The following is a 9905-nucleotide window of genomic DNA, read 5'->3' on the forward strand; positions in this document are numbered from 1 at the left end:
AAATCAATAGCCTCCTCCACAAGTCCTCGAATAATATTTAATAAGGTATTAGATGTCATATTTATCCATTGTGAAATAAAGTCTATTCTCTTTTTTTTTTACTCTCTCTTAATTTATAAAAATTGAAACATGTCCTTTAAAGGAATTTGGCAATTAATTTTCAGAGTTGTAAGAAAGCCTTAAGCCTTCTGAATCAGTACCTTCATTTCGGAAATTTATTCTAAGAATATAATACTAAAAATGAGGAATGGAATTCATCATATTATTTCAGTAATACTGAAAAAACTTCAAAAGAGGAATATTATAATTCCATTAAAATAACTATTAAATCAGGAGTCAGCTAGCTACTGTGCATGAGCCAAATCTAACCTGCCTTTTGTTTCTGTAAATAAAGTTTTACACACGACAGCTGCAAAGTTGAGTAGCTGTGATAGAGACCATATAGCCCACAAAGCCTAAAATATTTACCAACTGATCCTTTACTGAAAAAGTTGTGGATCTCTGATTCAGGTGATATATCAGCACGAAAAATGCACAATACAAAACTATTAGCCATATTGGGTTAATAATACAATTTACACACTTAAAAACTGGGGCAGGGGGGAGGGCAAAATTAAGTTTATCCGTTAGAAGAAAAACCAACAACTCCACTGCATTTTTTTTATTTCCATTACTATTATAATGTCCTTGCAATAAACTAAGCAAGTAAGTGATAACTGGGAGTCTGCACAATGAAAAAGAATGACTTGAGTCAGACACACTCCCACTCAAACTTGGTTCTGTGACAACTGTGTATCTGGGTACATGTACAAAGATGTTCATGACAGCTCTATTGCTTGTAATAGCAACAAGTTAGGGAAAAACTCAATGTCTAATAAGAGGAAAATGGATAAATGAAATGTTGTATGTGATATACTATATGTCAGTCAAAAAGGGTGAGCTGAAAGCTACAAAAATAAAGTTTACTAGAAGAGCAGAATTAAGTGAACAATACAATTATTTAAAACTTAAAACATACACAATACTAAATTCCTCATGGGCACAAAGTTACATAGCATGGACTGGAAGACCATACATTAAACAACTATGACGCTGTGAAGAGAGGCGAGGAATAATGATGAGGAAGCAGACGGTTGTGGGGTGGGGGTGAGGATAAAGAACTTGGCAGAAGCCAGTGATCATGGATTATCACATAACTAAGGAGTATGATTGAGGGGTGCCTGGCTTGGCTCAGCTGGTAGAACATGTGAGTCTTAATTTAAGAGTTGTGAGTTTGAGCCCCACAATTGGGCTAGAGCCTACTTTTTTTTAGTGTTTGTTTGTTTGTTTGTTTATTTTGAGAGAGTGCAAGCAGGGGAGGGACAGACAGAGAGGGAGACAGAAAATCTGAAGCAGGCTCTGCACTGTCAACACAGAGCCTGAGGCAGGGCTCAAACTCAAGAATCGTGAAATCATGCCCTGAGCTGAAATCAAGAGTCAGACACTTAACTGAACCACCAAGGCGCCCCAGGGCCTACTTAATTAGGAAAAAATTAAGGAAGTAGTATGATTGATCATTATCAATCCAATTCTGCCCACCTGAGTTCAGAAAGAAAAACAACTTAAAACAGCCACTGAATGGTGAGAAGCTCTTAAAAACATTGTCATTAAATTCCCCCCAAAGTTACCCTCTTTTGTAATGTAATTAACACTTTAACCCAAAATGTCAAAACATGGACTAAAAGGGAGTTATTGTTACTGTTTTTTTTCTTTCTCACTTTGTTACATGGCTAAGAATACTTTTGTGATTGGGACTCCTGGGTGGCTCAGTTGGTTGGGCGTTTGACTTCAGCTCAGGTCATGATCTCACAGTTCCTGGGTTCAGGCCCCGTGCTGGGCTCTGTGCTGACAGCTAGCTCAGAGTCTGGAGCCTGTTTAGGTTTCTGTGTCTCCCTCTCTCTCTGCCCCTCCCCTGCTCGTGCTGTCTCTCTCTCTCTCTCAGAAATAAATAGAACATTAAAATAATTTTTTAAAATACCTTGTGATTAAAACCAAAAATATTTTTTAAGTTTCTTCAAATTTTCAAAACAAATGGTTTCATGGCATAGCCCAAAGCAAAAATTTTCCAGGTCAGTTTAAAAAATAAATATTTCAGGGGCTTCTGACTCTTGATTTTGGCTCAGGTCATCATTTCACAGTTCTTGAGTCTGAGCCAGGCATGGGGCTCCACACTGACAGTGCAGAGTCCGCTTGGGATCTCTCTCTCTCTCTCTCTCTGTCCCTTCCCCTCCCTCTCTCAAAATAAATAAACATTTTTAAAAAGTCTTTCAAAAACAAATCATCCAAATGATTGTCTTCCATCCCTCAGAAAACTTTATTTACATTTTTCAGGAAATAGACAAAATGAACATAATAACTAAGTTCCATTTTATATTAGTGCTATTATTCTAGTATCTAACAGCTAAAATGTATCTAAGCTTAAGAAGTTTTATTATTATTATTTACCAATGAGAAAAATGAAGCAGAGCAAGAACTTGCCCAGAGTCACACAATTAGTAAGTGGCACAGCCAGGATTCTAAAGCAGGCTTAGTTTAAGGATCATGTTATTAATCACTGTTCTATTCTGCTTCAAAGTATAGTCTTTCCAAAGGAACTAAGATCTGTTTGTTTGTTTTTTTAACCTTTAAGATACATTGCTGTGATTATCTATGATTTATATGATGGTAAACTGTGGGCAAGATAACAAGATTTTCTTCTCATCATTGGGATTTTTATTTTTTAAGCATTTAAAAAAATTTTTTTAAATTTATATTTGAGAGAGACAGAGTGTGAGTTGGGGAGAGAAAGAGAGACACAGAATGCGAAGCAGGCTCCAGGCTCCTAGTCATCAGCACAGGCCCTGAAGTGGGGGCTCAAACTCAGGATCCATTAGATTATCTGAGCCAAAGTCAGAAGCTTAACCGACTGAGCCACCCAGGCGGCCCTGTGATTTTTAAAGCAAAATGGAACCTGTTTAGCAATATGGTTTTAGGAGCAGTTCTCTGCAGGAGAGGGTGGTCTGTACAGTTAAAATTAGATACATATGCCAGTGATTGCCATGCATTTTGCTGGATTTATCTGCCATGTAGCAGTTTTCCTCTAACAAAGTATATTGGAACAAATCTCACTGGCATCACATTTTAAATAAACTAGTAGCCTTAGGTAAATTAAAAAATGTTAATCTAAGTAACAAGAATCCAGAACTTTGTATTAACTTGTGACTCCCCAGAATCCAATATGAGCTTGTGACCAAACCAAACCCCCTTTCCAAAGCGAATAGTGAATGGAATTTCTGGCAAGGAGAGTAACAATTCTGGAAGACACTAAACTTGAAATGTTTCCAGCAAGCCTCCTCTTTGTGTATTTGGCATTTCAAATCATATCTTGTGATTCTTGATAACCTTGAGGGAGACTTACGTAAAGTTCCTCAAGATGGTACATGGCAAAATAATGCAAATTAGAGCTAATACCCTTCCTGTACCCTCAGAGTTCCCCACAGTCTTGAAAAAGATTTTACGCCTACATTAGAACTAAGGCCTAGCAAATTTAAACGGCTTGACCAATTTAAAGCTATTAGTTTGTTTCAAGTACGCTTCTTGTGATTTCAAGCTTTATCAAATTTGTGAATAAAAAAACCTGAGATGGACATTTGAAAATAAGGATTCAGAAGCTTCTAGGTAAATGGAAAAGAAGCCAACATTCATATAGATTATATACTAAACACTTTCTAAGCACTTTTTCATTAATCAATTCATTTAATGCTGGTAACTACTTTGACGTTAGAGATGAAGAAACTGAAGCACAGAGAGGTTAACTGACATTTTCAACACCACAGGGCTAGAAAGCTTTAGAAAGAGTCAGGATTTGGATCCAGGTGGTCTGGCCAGACAGCAGCCTGACTGATTATGCTGTACTGAAACAACCAGAGGAAGAGTAATAAGCTAAAAATCCAATGGGGAGGTACGCTCTGAAACAGCCAAATAATAACACAATTAATAGCACGGGCATAGAATGAGGGAAGGTGCACAGAGGACCCCCACTTAAAAGGTTCTTTGAAAAAAAGACATGGAGCTTACCAAGTGGCAAAAGCATGACTCAGAAACCAAAAGACTAAAATGCTCTTAAATCATACGGGGATAGCAATATACAGTCTAAGACAACATGCATTATATGCTGCTTATTAAACTACTTCTTGAATGAAGCATTCAGTTTTGGGTGCTATGGGGAAGAGTCTAGAATCTAAGTCATGATCAATGGTTTACAGAACAAGACATTCACAAGCTAGTAAAAAAATGGCTAAGAGAAAGGGGGGATTCAAATCCTCAAAAGACTGTGATATGAAAAAAAAAATTTAGAAATGTTTTCGGTAGTTCTGGAGATAGGACTTGCATCAACAGATGTATAATGTATAAGGAAGCTGTTCTGAAATGAACATAAGAACTGCCCAAATGGAATGGGCTACTTTCTAAGATTATGAGCCACAAGTCACTAGATAATGTTGGAGTAAAAACTGCATGTCCAATTGCTGGGATGCTACAAAAGGAATTCATGCATTAGGAGGATAGGATTTTCCCAACTTTAACATTTTATGAACTAGGTCTAAATTCCAACATCAGTCTGTAAGCCAAATGACTGGAACTTCTCTGAAATCCCTATTTTTCATAGCTAACAGTTTCCTGCCTTATCTCCTTACCAAATGGGGAATTCTTCGCATCTTGCTCATCTTTATACCCCAGTGCCCCAAGTAGGATCTGACAAACATTAGACATTCCAAGAGTGTTTATCCGATGAGGGAGTCTGGAGTTCGGAGACTTAAGACTGAACTGAGTTCTGCTCTTTGCTCGCTAGCTATGTGAGCTGAAAAATCAATGCTTTTCCAGACAGCTTCCCACAATCGTCCCCCACGAACCACCACTCCACTCCCCTACAAACCAGAATTAACTATCCCCTTATCTGTATTTACGTGGTTCATGGAGTCCTCAACAGTTTTAAGGACTCACCTTCCTAGGTGGTCACAGTTCGCGAGAGGTGGCAGTGCATAAACCATGTGAGATTTTTCAGGCATAATATCCGACAGACAGGGTTATTGTAAGGATTTAAATACTCCAGTGATTTAAACTTAATTTGCAGAAAAATTACCCAGTGATCCCATCCATCAAGCAACTTTTCTGATAAACATTTATGTCCAAGTTAATGAGATTCAATTTACATTGGGAAATAAAAATATACATTTAATAACGCGGCAAAGATTCTCTTCACCACATACTGGGAAAGGGTAAAAATTAAAGGATAGATCACTTAAAAACCCTTCTGCGGCTCAATGAAAACCAGTATTTGTCAAAGCTGACCGGGGGTCCTTGGACCCTCAACCATTTGTCTAGCTCTTACAGAGCCAGCAACAGAAATAATGCTCCTTCAAAGACATCAGGAAAACACACAAGTAAGAATATGGCATTTTTAAAACTTATCATTTTGCTACTGTGACATTACACTGTTTCTATAATTATATATATAATATGGTCTAAAGAAGGTAACCCGTTGGGTACACGAAAATCTCGGCCCCAAGTAAACACCCCTTTTCCAGGAACTCGAGGTTCCGTTCACCACCTCCTTCGAACCACTATCTTCCCCGCCCTCAACACCCCCTCCTCCCGTAGAAGATAACTGACAGCCCCTCAGGCCCCGGGGTACAGGGTCAAGGCCGCGCGGATGAGGGCGGCGGTGACTCGACCCCGGCTCCCGGTTACAACCACTTCTTAACTCCGGGCCGACCCCGGCCCCGACTCCATCCCCGAAAGCGACCGGAGGGCAGGCCGAGCGGTTCCCACAGGGACCAGGTGGGGCTGCGGGCGGCCCCACAGACCTGCCGACCGCGGGCTCGGACGTCTTTGTTGTGGTTACACCCGCCACCTGAGGGGGCGGGCCGGGCCGGAGGGCTGGCGGAGCCGAGGGCTGGGGGTCCCGGCCGGACGGCCTTCCTAACCTCCCGCGCCAGCTTCCTCATACCGACCCTGCGTGCTCGCCGCAGCCGGGGCTCCGGAGAGGGGAAACGGATCCCGAACGGAGGGGAGGGTGGCGGGCGCGGAGCGGGCGGGGCAGCAAGGGTTGCTCGCGCGCCGCTTACCTGGGCGCCGGGGCCGCCGCTGCCACCTCNTCTGGGTGGCAGGGACTGGGAGGCCGGGCCCGCCACTCTGCAGTGGGAAGGGACACGTGAAGAAACTAATCTTTTAGGTCCTGAGTTGCCCGGTGCAACGTCCAGGGATTACCGCTGTGGCCCCTGCTGTGAACAGCAATGTCGGTGGACCTAGTTGCTAGGGTGGCTACTTTAACTGTGAAAGTGGCTTTAATGGTCTTGCAATTCCTCACCAAAACAACAGGGTAAACATGGGGGCAGCCGTGACTTTGTGATTGTTTATATCCGCAAACTTCAGATCAAAGAACTAGTTAGTTGTGTGATTCAAGAGCACATTAGAGAGGCTTCTGACTACTGGTACGTGAGGTGGGTAATAGAAAAATGTCTATGGAATATGTGGAATGCCATGATTTTTGGTTTTTTTGGTTTTTTTAAATTTTTTATTTATTTCTGAGGGAGAGACAACGTGAGCAGGGCAGGGTTCAGACAGAGAGGGAGACACAGAATCTGAAACAGGCTCCAAGCACAGAGCCCGATGCGGGGCTCGAACCCACAAACCGTGAGATCATGACCTGAGCTGAAGTTGGATGCTTAACCGACTGAGCCACCCAGGCGCCCCATGATTTTTCGTGTTTGAACTCACAGGCGTGTAGTAGGTGTGGTAGAGTAATGGTGCTCCAAGTAGGTCCACCTCCTAATACCCAGAACCCATGACTATGCTGTTTAACGTGGAAAGAGGGACTTGGGCTATGTGACTAAGGATCTTGAGATGGGAAAATTAACTTGGATTATCCAGGTGGGTTCAGTGTAATCAGATGGATTCTTAAAAATGAGAGTCAAGAAGTTTCCAAGTCGTTGGTAGGAGTGGTGGCCATAGAAGCAAGAGGTTATAATGACAGTACTGTGACTATAATTAACAATACTGTGTTGTATGTTTGAAAGTTAAGACAGTAGAGCTTGAAAGTTCCCAGTGCACCTGGGTGGCTCAGTCGGTTGGGCACCTCGGGTCATGATCTAGCGGTTGGGTTCGAGCCCTGCATTGGGTTCTGTGGTGGCAGCTCAGAGCCTGGATCCTGTTTCAGATTCTGTGTCTCCCTCTCTCTCTGCCTCTCCCTCTGCCCCTGCTCTGCCTCTCTCTGTCTCAAAAATCAATAAACATTAAAAAATAGTTTCCATCACAAGAGAAGAAAAACTAACTGTGAGGAGATGGTTGTTAACTGGACTTATTGTGGTATTCATGTCATGACATATACTGTTGTCATCCTAAACATATGCTGTTATATGTCAGTAAAACTGTCAATTTAGGGGCTCCTGGGTGGCTCAGTTGGATAAGTGTGGGACTTGAGCTCAGATCATGATCTCACGGTTGGTGGGTTCGAGCCCCACGTTGGGATCTGTACTGACAGCTCAGAACCTGGAGCCTGCTTCAGATTCCGTTTCTCCCTCTCTCTCTGTCCCTCCCCCATTTTTTCTCTCTCTCTCTCAAAAAATAAACATTAAAAAAAAATTTGTTTTAAACTGTCATTTAAAAAATTTTAATAAAAAAAGGCAGCAGGAGATCAGAGTGACGTAAGTGGCCTTGAGTCAAGGAAAGCAGGTGTCTCTGGAAACTGACAAAGGGAAGAAAAGGTATTCTCCCCTGAAGTTTCTAGAAGGAATGCAGCCCTGTTAATACCTTGATTTTAGATTTCAGAACTCCAGAACAGAAAGAGAATTTGTGTTGTTTTAAAGCACTCAGTGTGTAGTAATTTATTATAGCAGCACCAAAAACCTAATTTAATGGATACTCAATACATTTTTTTACAAGTAAGTGCAAAGAAAGCTAGGATCTAAGGGTTATCCATATCCTAGGGAGTGTCGCTAAGGAATTGGCTCTATTTTTGTTCTTCACAATGCATTTTGTACTTTTCAGTTGTAGCTACCAACAAGTGCACAGAATCAGTTTGCTCTTTTTGTAAACTAAAAGACAGGATTTCACTTAATTCTGTTTGATAAAACTATGTTGCCACCATTTCCCAGGGATGATTGTCTACTCTGTGGTCAAGAATTTCTCCCAAGAATATATGGCCAATAAGCACAGGAAAAGATGCTCAACATCACTAATCATTCAGGAAATGCAAACAAATCATGACATAGCACTTCACACACATTAGGCTGGTTGTTATAAAAATAAGACAGAAAATAACAAGGATTGGCAAAGGTGTGGAGAGATTGGAACCCTGTGTTTTGCTCATGGGAATATGGGACGGTATAACTGCTGTGGAAAACCATGGCAGTTCCTCAGTAAATTGAACACAGATTCCATGTGAGCCAGCAATTTTACTTCTGGGAGTGTACCCAAAAGAACTGAAAGCAGAGTCTCAAATGGTATTTGTATACTCTGTTCATAGCAGTGTAATTCACCAAAGCCAAAAGACATAAACAACCCAAATGTCCACCAAAGATGGATAAACGAAACGTAAATCCATATGGGAATATTACTCAGCCTTAAACAAGAATGATGTTATAATACATGCTACAATATGGATGGATCTTGAAAACATTATGCTAGGTGAAATAAGCCAGATGCAAAAGGACAACTATTCTATGAATCCACTTACATGAGGTACCTAAACTAGGCAAGTCACAGTAACAGGAATTGTAATAGAAGTGGGCACCTGGCTGGCTCAGTCGGTGGAGTGTGCAACTCTTGATTTCAAGGTTCTGGGTTTGAGCCCCACATTGGGTGTGGAGATTGCTTAAAAATAAAATCATAAAAAAAAAAGTAGGTTACCAGGGACTGGGCAGGGGATGGGGAGAGAGGGGGAGGAGAGATTCTTGTTTAATGGGTACAGAGTTTCAGTATAGGATGATGAAACTCATCTGAGGATGGATGCTGGTGATAGTTGTACAACAATGTGAATGTACCTAGTGCCACTGAATTGTATACTTCAAAATGGTTGAAATATTAAATTTTGTGTATGTTTTATGATGAAAAATAAAAAACAGAAAATCGTATTATATCTTTAATTTTGGCTTTTTTCCTGGGCTATTAATTTGTAAAATTTTGCCTTCTCCCTGGTTTTCTTTCCCTGCAAAGAGCACATCCTGAGTAGTCTATACTGAACAAATGAATCAATGAATGTATGAAGTAGATTGTGAACAAACTTCTTCAGGCCAGAGATTTTGCTTTGTGCCTCTTCATACTTCTGGTCACAGAGGGTCATCACCTCAGAGGTGTAAAAAGGCTCCTTCCCAAATTCATTGAATCTGAACTCTTTTATCAGAAAAGATGTAAATAATATCCCTTGGCCCTCAAAAAAAAATTTTTTTTTTACTTCTTATATACCTCTTGAAATAGAATATAGGCTTGACTATTTCTGTAGAGAGCTATTAAAAGACCTTTGCATAATAGCTGGTGTTTTTTTCATCTATGCTAAACTTTGAGCATATGGAAAACTTGTTTTTAATTTATGAATTAAGTTTTGAAGGATGAAGTCTTTACTGGATTGAAGTTTATAAACCAAATTGTAATTAAATGTTAAGTTTCATATATTTTAAGTATCTGAAAGGGGGTAGTTCAAAATATTTAAATGCTGGAATAGTGGAAATTAAGGACGCAAAATGACTTAGATTCACATATGAATTTCCTGAACTCCCACAAAGCAGAATTAGTACCTCTCTTCTTGCCATCATAGAACTTTGTAATTACTTAGTAATACACATTACATTGCTTTCTGCTTCCTCCCCCTGCACCCCAATAGAATGTGAGCT

General features: G+C 40.6%; 1 protein-coding gene across 3 annotated transcripts in view; it reads right to left on the minus strand.

Annotated features, from left to right (window-relative positions):
• CFAP97 (cilia and flagella associated protein 97) overlaps window positions 1-6166 on the minus strand; it is a 36048-nt gene extending 29882 nt beyond the window's left edge. For 2 of the 3 annotated variants that reach the window (XM_077762245.1, XM_077762262.1), the window contains exon 1: window positions 6144-6166. The gene's annotated coding sequence lies outside the window, so the exon portion shown is untranslated. Of the gene's footprint in view, window positions 1-6029 lie in introns of all 3 variants that reach the window. The other variant, XM_077762254.1, reaches the window with a different exon arrangement.
• Window positions 6167-9905: the final 3739 nt, after the last annotated feature.

This window comes from Crocuta crocuta, unplaced genomic scaffold (genome assembly GCF_008692635.1).
Source record: "Crocuta crocuta isolate KB4526 unplaced genomic scaffold, BGI_CrCroc_1.0 scaffold90, whole genome shotgun sequence".
NCBI lineage: Eukaryota > Metazoa > Chordata > Mammalia > Carnivora > Hyaenidae > Crocuta > Crocuta crocuta.